At 43.4% G+C, this 12816-nt stretch overlaps 1 protein-coding gene across 2 annotated transcripts in view; it reads right to left on the bottom strand.

The window, feature by feature from the left end:
• Nucleotides 1-12816, bottom strand: part of LOC115391365 (genetic suppressor element 1-like) — a 39036-nt gene that overhangs the window by 17836 nt on the left and 8384 nt on the right. Inside the window, exon 1 of one of the 2 annotated variants that reach the window (XM_030095584.1) lies at nucleotides 6536-6717. The exons of the other annotated variant lie outside the window; for it this stretch is intronic. The gene's annotated coding sequence lies outside the window, so the exon portion shown is untranslated. Of the gene's footprint in view, nucleotides 1-6535; nucleotides 6718-12816 lie in introns of those variants that run through there. 2 annotated transcript variants of the gene reach the window in all.

Here is a 12816-nt window from a genome sequence, read left to right as displayed (position 1 = left end):
ATGTGTGAGCTAAAAGGCATCAACACAGGCTGATGTTTTATGAATTACAGCCTTCCGAATCAATCCGCTAACCGAACCGTCTTGTGTTTTCCAGTTGACAGCTCCGGCTTCAAAAATAGCAATCGTGTGGCAAACAAATGCTGAGAATGACTACAAATCTGTTAACATGCTGGCGACGCTACCAAAACATTTAGCATGTTGGCATCAAGCAGAAAGCACAGCCAAATGTTCGTTTAGACTGAGGAACGGAGAGGAAGCACCAGGTAAAGCAAGGAATCTGATTCACTCCTCGAACAATAGAGAAACATGAAGAGAAGAAAAGAAGATCTCAGTCTCCTGGAAAAATTTTCATAGACAAATGTAATAACTGTTGGTCGCGACTTGGTTGTTTATCAGTCACACAGATCATTTCTGTTCATTCATCTTCTATAACGCTTCATCTAAGTTAAGGTGGTGGGGCACCAAAGACCAGCTGAATATGAGGGTACACTCTGAACCGATCACACACTCACTGGAACTCTACAGTCGCCAATTAGCCTCAAATGAAGGTTTTTGTAGGATAAAAGCAAGTCTGACTATCTGGAGAAAACTCATGCAACCTGCAAACTCCTCAATCTGTCCATGTGATCATCTCTGAACTAGTTAATTATGGGTGACGTCCCTGCTTATAACTGTTACTTAAGCTTAGAAATATTTAATGCAAAACTCATTATAAATAATAACTGAAAGCAGTGAATTGAACTCTCTGATTGAATCTGTTGATCTAATCTGCATTGATGTCAGAAGTTTATTTGGGAAATTTGTAGAACTGTGAATTGAAAACTAATGAATGAACCTAAAATCAATAAGCTGTGCTTTAAAAGTCTTGGTTCATCATCTATTCAGTCGCATTTTGTCGGAGAAGCAACTGAAGTATTCCAAAAACAGAAAATAAAAAATACTTGTTTCATTTTATTAGAACAGGCATTTCTTTCTGACATGTGGTGAATTAAAAGTGGAGAGTCAGATAAAGCATGACGCTCTCTGATTGACGGGTGAGTCAGTGGTTCAATCCTCACTGCCACCTGTTCTTGTGTCCAAGTTTTCTTGAGCAAATCTGGAGTCAAAGATTTTGATTTATGTAATTCAAGGATGACACTGAGGAAACCTGAAGAAAAAGTGACTGGAAAATCTAAACTGTTTTCCTGTTGAACTTGACATTATGACACTTTTGACATGACTTCTGTTTTAAAAAGAATCCTGTTTTGCAGTGGGTTGTGGTTGTGCGGGATTCCAGGAGCCAAATTATTAGAACCACCAGGCAATTTAATGATTCTAGTTCAACACGGCTACACATGCCACTTCAAATATGAAACATAAGCCAAAAACTGATCTTTATAGTCCTCACAGCAAAATTAACCACTGAACTTTTCCATAAGATCATATTACAGAGTACAAATGCATGAAAATAAGTCAAAAGTAAACACAAACTAATTCTAACTACCAATGTCAGTCGAATGTACAACATCCTTCACCCTCGTCAGATTGGAAATCATATCTGGGAGTTACTCCATTAATCCGCGTGCAAACACACCTGCAATCAGCCTCTGCTCAGCGGGATGTAAGTGATAGAGGACATGTTGAGGCCTGTGCCTTTATGGCGCGGCTCTGCCTCTCTCACCTTTTTCTTTTTTTTTTTCCCCCCACTTTCACTCTGTCATACACAAAAACAGACAACACACAACTCAGGGGGGCTGTGCGGACAGCAGGGGAGGACCTGCTCTGCCTTGTCAGCTCATTAAAAAGCTCAAAGTGTGTGTGCGTGTTTGTGTGTGTGTGCATATGTGTGTGAGAGAGAGAGAGAGGAAGGGTGATTAGGATGGCAGAAGAGGTTGTAACACACTACCTACTTGTTAACACTCATCACACTGGTATGTCTGAGGGTGTGCGTGCGCGTGTGCGTGCGTGTGTGTCTTGGCTGCTACGTTAACACTCAGACATTCAATTAATAGTCCTCATTTGTGTTTATGAACAGTTACCTAACATAACACGAAGAATGACTGCGCATACAAGTGCATGCGTGCGTGCGTGCACACACACATGCACACATGCATGATGTAAAGGAAAACAATGTTTTCCTGTTGGGCTTTGTTAAGATTATTGTCGGAGACAGACACATGTTTTTGCCAGAGTAAACAAACACAGTATGCTCTATTTAAGTTTTAAGACACTGTAATTTGGGCTACAGCTGATACTAATCGCAACAAGGACTACTGTTGCTGTTACAATAGCTGGCAGACTTTGAAATTCCTCTGACAATCACACACACACACACACACAAACACACACACACACACACACACAGAGAAGGGGAGAGCGAGAGGGGAGAGGAAAAGTAGCCAAATGTTTTACAGCCTCTTAAACTTGTCTGTAATAGCAGTCAGAGTGGCGTCAACACAGCAATCTCCAGGGTTACTCCAGGGGCTGCTAAATGGCTTTACTAGCTCCAGTCACTCTGCACCTCGCACAGAAACACTTAACACGTCCTTACAATCCATAAACAACGGGCTCACTCTCCCACTCCAGCATCTCACGCGCCCGGGAACACAGGAGCGTTGCACAGATCGACACGAACCTCGGAAAAATGACAAGGCGGTGACCTCAGCCCCCCGAAAAAAAGAAAGTCACACACATATGCACGCTGTCTGGGCAAATACATGTAAAGCAAAGCGCAGACGCAATTAGCTGACTCAGTATATACGGGCATCGCACGTCACAAAAATGTATGCATGTGACCCCCAGGGACCAAACGGCCAGCGTGCATTTATGTTGCTGCGATAAATGGAGCAGAAAAACCACATACTGTAATAACCAACACCTCAAGCAAAAAGGAAACAACTCAAATAAACATCGAAGTGCATCGAAAACCCGGCAGAACGAGGAGTCAGCGACACACAGCCAGAGAAGAGACGATGAAAGGAGCATGAAAAGAGAAGGAGTGATTCCTCTGGCTTGTGCTTTACAGTGAGGCTGTGGAGTTATGTTTACTATGCAATCATAACAGAGCCAAGATGTTAGTGCAAGGTCTATAAATTATCAACTGCTTGGAGCTGGGACGTGGGCCGTCCAGAGAGACGGCAGGGCCGCGCTGCAAAAAAACCTCCTTTTCTTCTCTTCTCCCCTTTTACTGAACTTGGGGGCCTTAACTTCCACATCCTCCAGGCTGCAGGGCAACGTTCCTCTTTCTCTGACCCCTTCTCCGTTTCTCTAATCAGTGCACTCATCTCCAAGCATCTTGTCACTGTCTTTCGGATACAGAAAGAAGATATAAATAGCAGCTGTTCTGGGACGCCTCATACTTCGCTTTATCTGTCTGTGTTATCATTTCTTTGCCTTGTCATTTCCTCTTCTCACTCTCTCTCTCTCTCTCTCTCTCTCTCTCTCTCTCTCTCTCTCCTCGCCGGTCTCCCACCAGCCACTCGACAGGCTCTCCAATCATGTCGGCTACAATTCTGCTTTTTTTTTTTTTTCCTCTGTGTCATCGATCTCGTCTGTAGCGTGCGGCTCAGTCTCACCTCTCTGATACTGAGATGATGCAAAAAGATAAAACAATCTGAGGCAAAAACCAATCTTACTCCGTCTCCGTTTGTTTTGGCGCCTCGCTGCGTCTCTCTCTCTCTCTCTCTCTCTCTCTCTCTCTCTCTCTCTCTCTCTCTCTCTCTCTCTCTCTCTCTCTCTCTCTCCCCTGCCTGCAGGTTTCTGTTTGGTGTGTGCGTGTGTGTGTGTGTGTGTGTACGTGTGTGTTCAGTACTGTGGTAGAGGAGTTTTCAGTGGCGGTGGGGGGGCCGTGTCAGACAGTCGACAGCCACAGTGACTCCTCTTCTGGCTGGAGGCCGGCTCTGCTCACCAGGTGCCGACACCGCGGTGGCTCGATCTCAACCATCTGAACAAACAGAGTGGAAGTGCATGCATGTATGTGTGTGGGTGTGTGTGTGTGTGTGTGTGTGTGTGAGGTGGAGAACACACACAGATGTACTCAATGCACAGCAGCGTACAAAGGGAGACACACACACACAGACACAAACTTTCCTGTCAAGCAGGTGTTGGGTAGGTGTAATGCGCGGAGTGTAATTGAGGTGTGCGGCGTGTAAGAGGACCTGCAAAACAACTCTCGCTGTAAAGGAACCGTCGTGTTCGTGTTGACAGGGTGACACTCAGCGTGCCGAGAATCAGAGCAGCGTTGATAACACGGAGCCACGTCTGTGAGAAAATTAAATTCTAATGGACTTTACGGATCTTTTCCTCGTGTTGTCATTGTACGCCCAAGGGTGTTTGATTTAGTAACTCCATCACCTGTTCTCAGTGTCGCATTACTGCATCTCCTCCCTTTAAATCAACAACATGCAACAGTCTTCAGATCAGTCTCACAGACGCCAGTGCCGGTGAAATGCTAGCAATGTGAACAAAAGTAAAGTATTATCTAAAGACAAGACAGATAAATGTGAAAGATATAAGTACATTTTCCAAAATATTGAGTTTGTATTGTTTTGTTTTTTCAAACATTTCAAATATCTGTACTTTTCACTCACAGCTTCACTCATTTACTCATTTTTGTCATTTTGCTCAGTTTTCAACATGAAAACTAATTTTACCTTAAACAAATGAATAGACATCAATTTCAAGCAAACATTCTGCCCTCGTTCTCTTTTTACACTCTTTTTAGGCACTTTATGTACGGTTCGTGTGTGTGTTGTGCATTATTAGATATGTAAATATGATTTTCTACATTATTTTGTACTTAATTCGGGATCTGTCTTGGCTGAACTGATGATGAAATGAGTTGTGTATTGCATTCATGCACAGTAGAGTGATGTGAAAGATGTAACATACAGAAAAGCGTGAAAGATCTGATCATGGAGAAAAGGGCACCAACTTTAAGATGTCTGTGACAGACAGAAGCAGCAACCACAAGGAGAAAGTTAAAGCAAAAAGCACTGATGAAGGAGCAGATTCAGAGCAACCACACACACATTATGTTGGACATCAGTAGTAATAAATGTGGAACAAGACCTTTCACAGATCTGAAACTGTAATTACACTGATTCTCTGTTTTGACTGTGAGGAGACAATAAAGTCGACCAGATCTCCAGCTGTACACATCGACTGAAATAATGACTTTAACTGACTGATGAACACAATATAGTGTCAATAATTTAAAGGACTGCAGGCAGTGAAGGTGAATGTGAAGCCAGGAGGAGGGGGAGCGAGCAGTGGAGTTTACAGTATCTATATGAGGAAGAGGAGGAGGATGAGGAGGGGGGGGGAGGGGGAGGGGGAGGAGGAGGTAATTAAAGAGATTGGAGGTTTACTCAGTAACCCCTGCTGAGCAGCTGGTCTATGGCAGGTCAGGAGCAGCACATGGTGCATGGAGCGTGTGTGTGTGTGTGTGTGTGTGTGTGTGTGTGTGTGTGTGTGTGTGTGTGTGTGTGTGTGTGTGTGTGTGTGTGTGTGTGTGTGTGTGTGTGTGTGGAACTCCACCTGCGGGCTGTGTACACACACAAAAGCGACGGGATCCGCTTGACTGCTGCTAATACACCCGGCGGCATCTATCTCAGCCAAACAATACAGTGGCTGTTAAAGGTCCCGGATTAAAGTGCGACTCCTCTGTCTCCCATGGGCGCCGGGGCGCGGGGCCGAGCATCACAAGCAGGCGGGCGGCGTTTCGGGGGCCGTCTTCCCCGTTCATTAAAGAGCAAACCGGCAAGATGTTTAATCTCTGACAAGTTTGACAGGAAAGACGCACCGGGAGGAAGAACAAACGCCTCACCTGCTCGGCAGCTGCGTCAAGACGCACGCACGTGCCCGGACCACACAGGAAAAGCGCCGCTCTCACTTCAAAATAAACGCACGTTATCGTTATTGAGGTTTATATTATATATACTACAGCTTTTTGTTAAATATAAACTATGCTCAGTCTGTTATTTTTCCCTGTTTTTGTAAACATTTCGCATATAATCTCGAGAATCGGTCCAGACACCTGCTTCCTTCACACTGTGCGTCAAGCCCAACCAGTTTGATTACACATTGCTGACTGATTCAATCACACACTGCCCACTTTGTGCACAATAACCAGCCGCAGTTCGTCTAAAAATAGCTTCTCTGGCTTCACTTCCAACCATTCAAGTTGTCATAAACAAATAAAAATGAAAAAAAAAAAAAGTACAAACCGAAACCAAGTCTCCACGCATCAAAGCGAGACTATCAGAGTAAAATAAAACACCATAAAGTGCACAGAGTACTGTAAAACAAGAGACACGGTGAGCTGTTTCTTTTTTTTTTTTTTTAAGAAGCCAGAAGGTCATTTGGATAAATCCTCAACTCAGCACAACAGAACTGAACCCATGAAAAATATTCCAGTGATAGTTTAACTCTCGTATTAAGTTCAAAAGCATCCGATAGGCAGGAATTAAAGGCCTTATCATTCACTCAAAGCGACAACAAAGCGAACAAAGACATTTGTAATGGGAAAAAAAAAAACAGAAAGCGAACAACTTACCGCCTCACCAAAGGAGAGAAAATCCTCATATTGTGTGCATCTTTATGGATAAATGACGGATCCGCGCGCAGCGATAAACTGTTTGATCTCAACTACAGCGGCACAACACGAGAGCCATGAGGAGATGTAGGAAGGAGAAGGACAACTCATTAACTGTCCAGAGAGAGAGAGAGAGAGAGAGAGAGAGAGAGAGAGAGAGAGAGAGAGAGAGAGAGAGAGAGAGAGAGAGAGAGAGGCGGGGCGTGAGAGGGGAGGGGAATGTGTGCTGGGAGGAGGAGGAGGAGGAGGAGGAGGGCGAGCACCTGCTCCACTGATGCTCCCTGGAGAGATGGAGGAGGGAGGGGAGGAAGATGTGGCCCCACATTGCTGATACCTCACAGCTTGGACATGTTTACTGTCCACTGGAGACAATCAGGTCTGTTCAAGTGAGCCTGTCCTTCTGTTCCACTGTACACTCACACTGTAATGTAGTACTGTACCTACACTCACACTTACATTGGCTTCACAGTTTAGTAAATTAGAGAAAACAAATACATTAATCACATAATTGGGACAATTTCAATGGTCCTCTGGTCTAAATAGATGCAACAGTACTTCAGGGCAGGAGGGCTGGGACTGACATGACTGCTGGGTCCCAATTCAATCATCAGGTTGAGGGTTCAGCCGTCTATCCGGTCCTATCCGTATGTGTAAGTGTCCTTGAGCAAGACACGGCCACACCGTGCTCCCGATGGAGGTTGAGTATCTTGCCCGGCAGCTGTCACCATTTGGTGGTGGTGTGTGTGTGTGTGTGTGTTCGAATGGGTTGAACATGTTCTCATGGTGTTCATTGATACTGCTGAAGCAGTAAAAATATGCTGCATAAGTGAATTATATTAACTGAAATTGCCTGATCTCTTTGTCCAATTGCAGGAAAACTATGAATTGAGGTAAAGCTTCCTCAAGATCATTTCAATCATTTGAGCCTAAATGAGATGAACACATGCCATTTACTTTCTCACTATAGTTTAAATGTTTTTTTTTTCTGTTAACACATTTGTCATGTTCTTAGTTTTCAAAGAATATATAATGTTTTCCATATGTGCCACTTGCTAATTTGGTAAAATTGCACTGAGAGAGGAAGAAATTAGGCAATCAGTACCGTTGCCTGACTGTAGGGGGCAGTGCTGATGACACTTTTTTTCGTCACAAGCATAGACAGGTCGCAAGTAAAGGCAAAGCAATGCATTCAGTGCAGTTTATACTTTTATGCATTTAAAGTTTGCACAGTGCAGCAAAATCACGGATTCACTCCAATAAAATATATTCCAAATGTTAAAATGACTATAACATGACTCAGTGCCTCACCTGCCACAAACATCAATGCTCAAATGAGCAAACAATATTTTAATATTTCCAGCAGTCCAGTCCAAAATTGTGCTGACACTCAAACTTGGGGCTTAGTTTGCATTTTAGAGGTTTTTTTTTTTTCATTGCTGCATTTCTATCGGGACTTGATTGAACTGAATAACACATAAAGATAGAATAGTTAATCGAAGCAGGAGACCAGCAGCCACACTACAACATAATTATACTGTTGCACTGCTTATTCAATTAAAAGTAAATTTACTGTTGTGAACAGAACTCAAGTAAAAGTACACGGTACTATTCTGGAAAATTAAAGATGGATACCCTTTTAACCACAATCAATTTCACTGTCAGTTTCAGCCAATGGTTCAACTCACCTTTGACGTCTTTACTTTTAAAGCACATAACATGAAATAATAATGCAAATGACAATTTCACTATTGTAATTTATTTTTTGAACAACTGTAGATGTAAGTCAGGACTTTTCTCCGTTGCAACAATAAATTTACAGGGGACAAAATGGCAAATAAAAAAAAAACTAATATTAATTCAAATTGTGGGTTTTACTCAGTAAGAACTTATGCTTTATAAAAGGTAAATTAAAAGGTATAGAATTTCAAAGTGTGAGTAAAGAATACATACTTTAAAAGAATACCAAAGGAAGTCATATTAAACCAAGTTATTGTTTCAGAACAATAAAGTGATCAAATATATTTTGCTACTTCTACCTTTTCCTGCAACACATCCTCATCTGTACTTTATTAATAGACGTGCTTGAAGCCATTCATTTGAAGAACTGAACTTGTCAATGTAATCATCTCTCACAAGGCTACCTTTTTAAACCTAGATTCTGTGTTTTTTCAGTTATTGCTTGTTGAAAGAGGTTTAATCAGCATTTTTGCTTTAAGCAGATTTTTTTTCCCTTACAATTATCCGCACTTCTGCTTTCCTGCACATTCTCTCTGCAGTGACCCGAAAAGTCCCTTTGTAGTAAAACAACCAGCTGTAAACACCGGCTTGAATTGCTAAATTGCTAAATTCAAGTATTATTATATTTCATTGACTGTTACTGCAAGACATTCAAATATCCAGTCTTCTTTTTGGCTTTGTTTGCTTTTGCTCAAAGTCCCATTAAAACGAGGAAGGTCAGGCTCTTTTAGCTGTTAAATGCTGCCCTTTCTGCTCCAGGTTTCTGTTTGTTGGTGTGACATATGTAGCTTGTAGTAGACTTATCGGAGGATTTCCACCCATGCCAGCTGTTTCCAGGGTTTTCTGGAAAGCCTCTGTAATGGCTGAGACGTATGCCACATCCTCGGTTTGTATTAGATTTCCTGTCTGTATCTCCACACTAACTGTCACTCATGGAGAGAGGAAAAAAAGAAAACCTCTCACTTTCTACAGCTTGACTGGAGGCTGATGCGATCGGCACCGCAGGTCACAACACAAAACAAAAAAAAAAAATGACCCGTGTGAAACTGAGATGCCTCTTAGAGAGCTGCAGAATAGCGAGATATTGCTCTGTGAGAAAACTCCTTGAACATGACAAAATGTGAGTAAAATAGTTCATCTGTGGCGAATGTGTGATTTTTTTTTTTCAATTCAGTTGCATTACAGTTCTACAAATCACACAGTTAGTAATATTTGAATTATATGTGCCACTGCATGAAACACTGTGTGATGTACTGAGGAGAAACGAACGTTATGAACTTACGGTAATCAGCTTTTATCGCTCTTTGAAGTTATTTGTGAAAGTTACGAACATACTATAAAAAGTATCAAGTCGTAAACATGTTTAATGGCATTCATCTGTCATCATGCGCTATAAGCTTCCTCAGCCTGCTTCATTTAGTCTAATATTTCAACATCTCCCCTGGGCCTTTCTGTCTGTGTCTTTCTTGATCGTTCATCCCTTCATCTCCCCATCCCTCTCTCCTTGTCTTCCAAGCAGCTGCTCCACTTTGCAGCTATTTAACAGCTGTTTTGCATCAATTTGCGCTTCAGAGTGCAAATTTCTACCTTGTCCATCCTCCTCCTCCCTCTCACTTCTTTTTTTTTTAAATTCCTCCTCTCTTCTTTCTGTCTTTTTTATTGCGCTTCTAAAATGCCACACACAATAGCTCCAAACATTTTTAATGTTTTCCTCAATGAATAGATTGTCTTCTTCAAAGTAACACACAGACACACATGGACACACACTGGCTGAATGAGCACACATGCACATGCACACAGATTAGCAGCCCCCTACTTCTCTACTTTTTTTTCCCTCTTTCACCGATACTGAAGGAAGCCGTGGAAAAGAAAAGAAAAAAGTGAGGCTCCTCTATAATCCTCAAATCCCTCTTTCTTGTACTCAAACCTACACAAGAGAAAAGAGGGGGAGTGAATGTGTATATGTGTGTGTTTGTGTGCGTGCATGTACGTGTGTGTGTGTATACAGTTGATGTGTGTGTCTGCAGAGACCAGCGTAGCCTGACATGATTTATGGTTTGGCTGTGCACTGCAGGCAGACACTCTCAGTTTTCTCTGAGGTAGGTGTCTCACCTCCATCCTTTGTGACCTACGCAGACTGTGTGCGCGCGGGTGTCTGTGTGTGTTTCTGTTTGCCCGCGCCCGTGTGAGTGTGTGTGCGTGCGTGCACAAGGCAGAGGGGATGATAAACTGTAAAACACACACATGCTTGTGTGCAAACTGCAGGTGCATGAAAGAGAAGTCAAAGCCTCCTGATCTAAAATGTGCCGCCTGCTCTGTGTGCTTTTGTGCGTGTGTGTTTTGCGTGCAGCGTCGGGGTCAAAGCACACAGCGGTGTGTATTCTCCGGGTGGGTTATACTTGGCGGTGTGACTGTAGGATCCCCCATTAAGCAGCGTGTAAAAGAGGCCAAGCACAGAGGCCATTATGAACTCCAGCAGTAATAGCTCCAGGAATCTCAGCGCCTCTGGAGACCCGGTCATTAGCCTATTCCTCTCTCATAAAGCCCTCTATCCATCACACATGCAAGCATACACACATTTGTATGCAGACGCAGCCACACACAAACACAGGCACGTGAACACCATTTGTCTCCATCTTCTCTCTCTCTCTCTCTCTCTCTCTCTCTCTCTCTCTCTCTCTCTCTCTCTCTCTCTCTCTCTCTCTTTTCTCAATCTATTCATCTGGTGAAGAAGAGAACAGTGCAGGGGATACTGCTACAAGAACAATCCACCAAGACATCCACAGATGTCTTTGAAAACAGATGCACTCTTTGCACGTACACACACACACACACACACACACACACACACACACACACACACACACACACACACACACACACACACACACACACAGATGCTCATTTACAAAAGCAGCGAGGCATAATATCAGCCATGAACCCAAACCCCTGATTATTTAAATGTATTCCTCCTTCCCCATCCAGCAAAAGTAAGATGCTGTAGCAGCCTGTTAGCTCTGGTCAGGTAGGAGATTACGAACAGAAACACTGTCACAAACAATAGCGCTACGCGGCTGGACAAGTATTGTAATGGAAACTAAATCCACTTTCTGAGCATTCTTTCTCTGTCTCTCTCTCTCACACACACACACACACACACACACACACACACACGAGCACATACACAGCCATACATGTTCATACACAGAACTCTCTAGTGAGATTTATTGGCAACTCAGGCAGTGAAGACAAACTGCGGAGGAAACAAGGAGATGAGTGCACTCTTTATCCTCAGGCAACTGCATGGTCACATACTGTAAAGCTGTATGTTCACATCCACCCGGCAAACAGTGTGTACAAACACGCACAGAACAGATTCACCACTACACCACACATATGTACTCATTTACTTCAACACACACACATTGAGACACAGTCTTACACACATGCACGAAGACAGTACAATGTGTACCAGCACACACAAAGCAGAGGGAGTCCAGAGAGAGGAGATACCTGGGGATGGAGACGCATTGGCAAAGGTAATGCTGGAGTCAGTCACTCTGTCCTCTGGCAAAACACACACACACACACACACACACACACACACACACACACACACACACACACACAGAGTGCTGTAAAGATAAGCACTAATCCTGTTTATTACCTCCTCCCTCTCTGCACTCTCCCTCTCTTTTTCATTTTATCTCTCCCTCATTTTCTCCCTCTCTCCCATCTTCTCTTATTTTTCCTGTCTCTCCTCCTCAAGCCTATTTTACCAGCGTGCACGTGAGCACACGCTCGCACAGACACATGCTCACACGCGCAGGCACTCTCTCACACACACACACACACACACACACACACACACACACACACACACACACACACACACACACACACACATTGTCAGTTTACTCCTGTGATGTTTGCTGGCCTGGGGCTGAGACGAGGAAACAGGGAGGGGAGTGTTGATGTGCGCTGCTCTTTTCCAGCTCCAGCCCTGTTCACGTCCTGCAGAGAGAATTACCTTCCCTTTGTCTGTGTGAAGGGGCTGCTGCCTTTACCATCTGTGCAGCGGATACAGTGGCAGGCATGTGTGTGTGTGCACACTTGCATGTGTGTGTGTGCCTCTGCTATACTTCTATAATCTGGGGTAATAAAGGCAGAGTAACATCTGATGGGGGGGGGGGGGGGGTGCGTTTTAGGATTTACGTTTGAAGGCTCAAAGATATACTGTTATCAGATTGTTGTCAGGATGTTCTAACCAATAAAGTAATGGATATATTTACACGTACACAGACCCAACTTTAGTTTCATTCAGTGGCCTTTGAAGAGCTTTCAGTCAGCTGTCGCAGCATCGAAGCTCCTTCAATTTCCATTTTCCTGAGGGTCACATTTAGTTCAATAACTGAGCCCATCTTGACCTTGGAGGCAGTAGCAGACACAATAATTTCATCTCAGTATCCATTGGTTTCAACCCGTGATCCTATCAGTTGCTATTA

This window comes from Salarias fasciatus, chromosome 7 (genome assembly GCF_902148845.1).
Source record: "Salarias fasciatus chromosome 7, fSalaFa1.1, whole genome shotgun sequence".
Taxonomy (NCBI): Eukaryota; Metazoa; Chordata; class Actinopteri; order Blenniiformes; family Blenniidae; genus Salarias; species Salarias fasciatus.
Note: the sequence above shows the minus strand (reverse complement) of the source record. Positions and strands in the feature narration are given on the sequence as shown.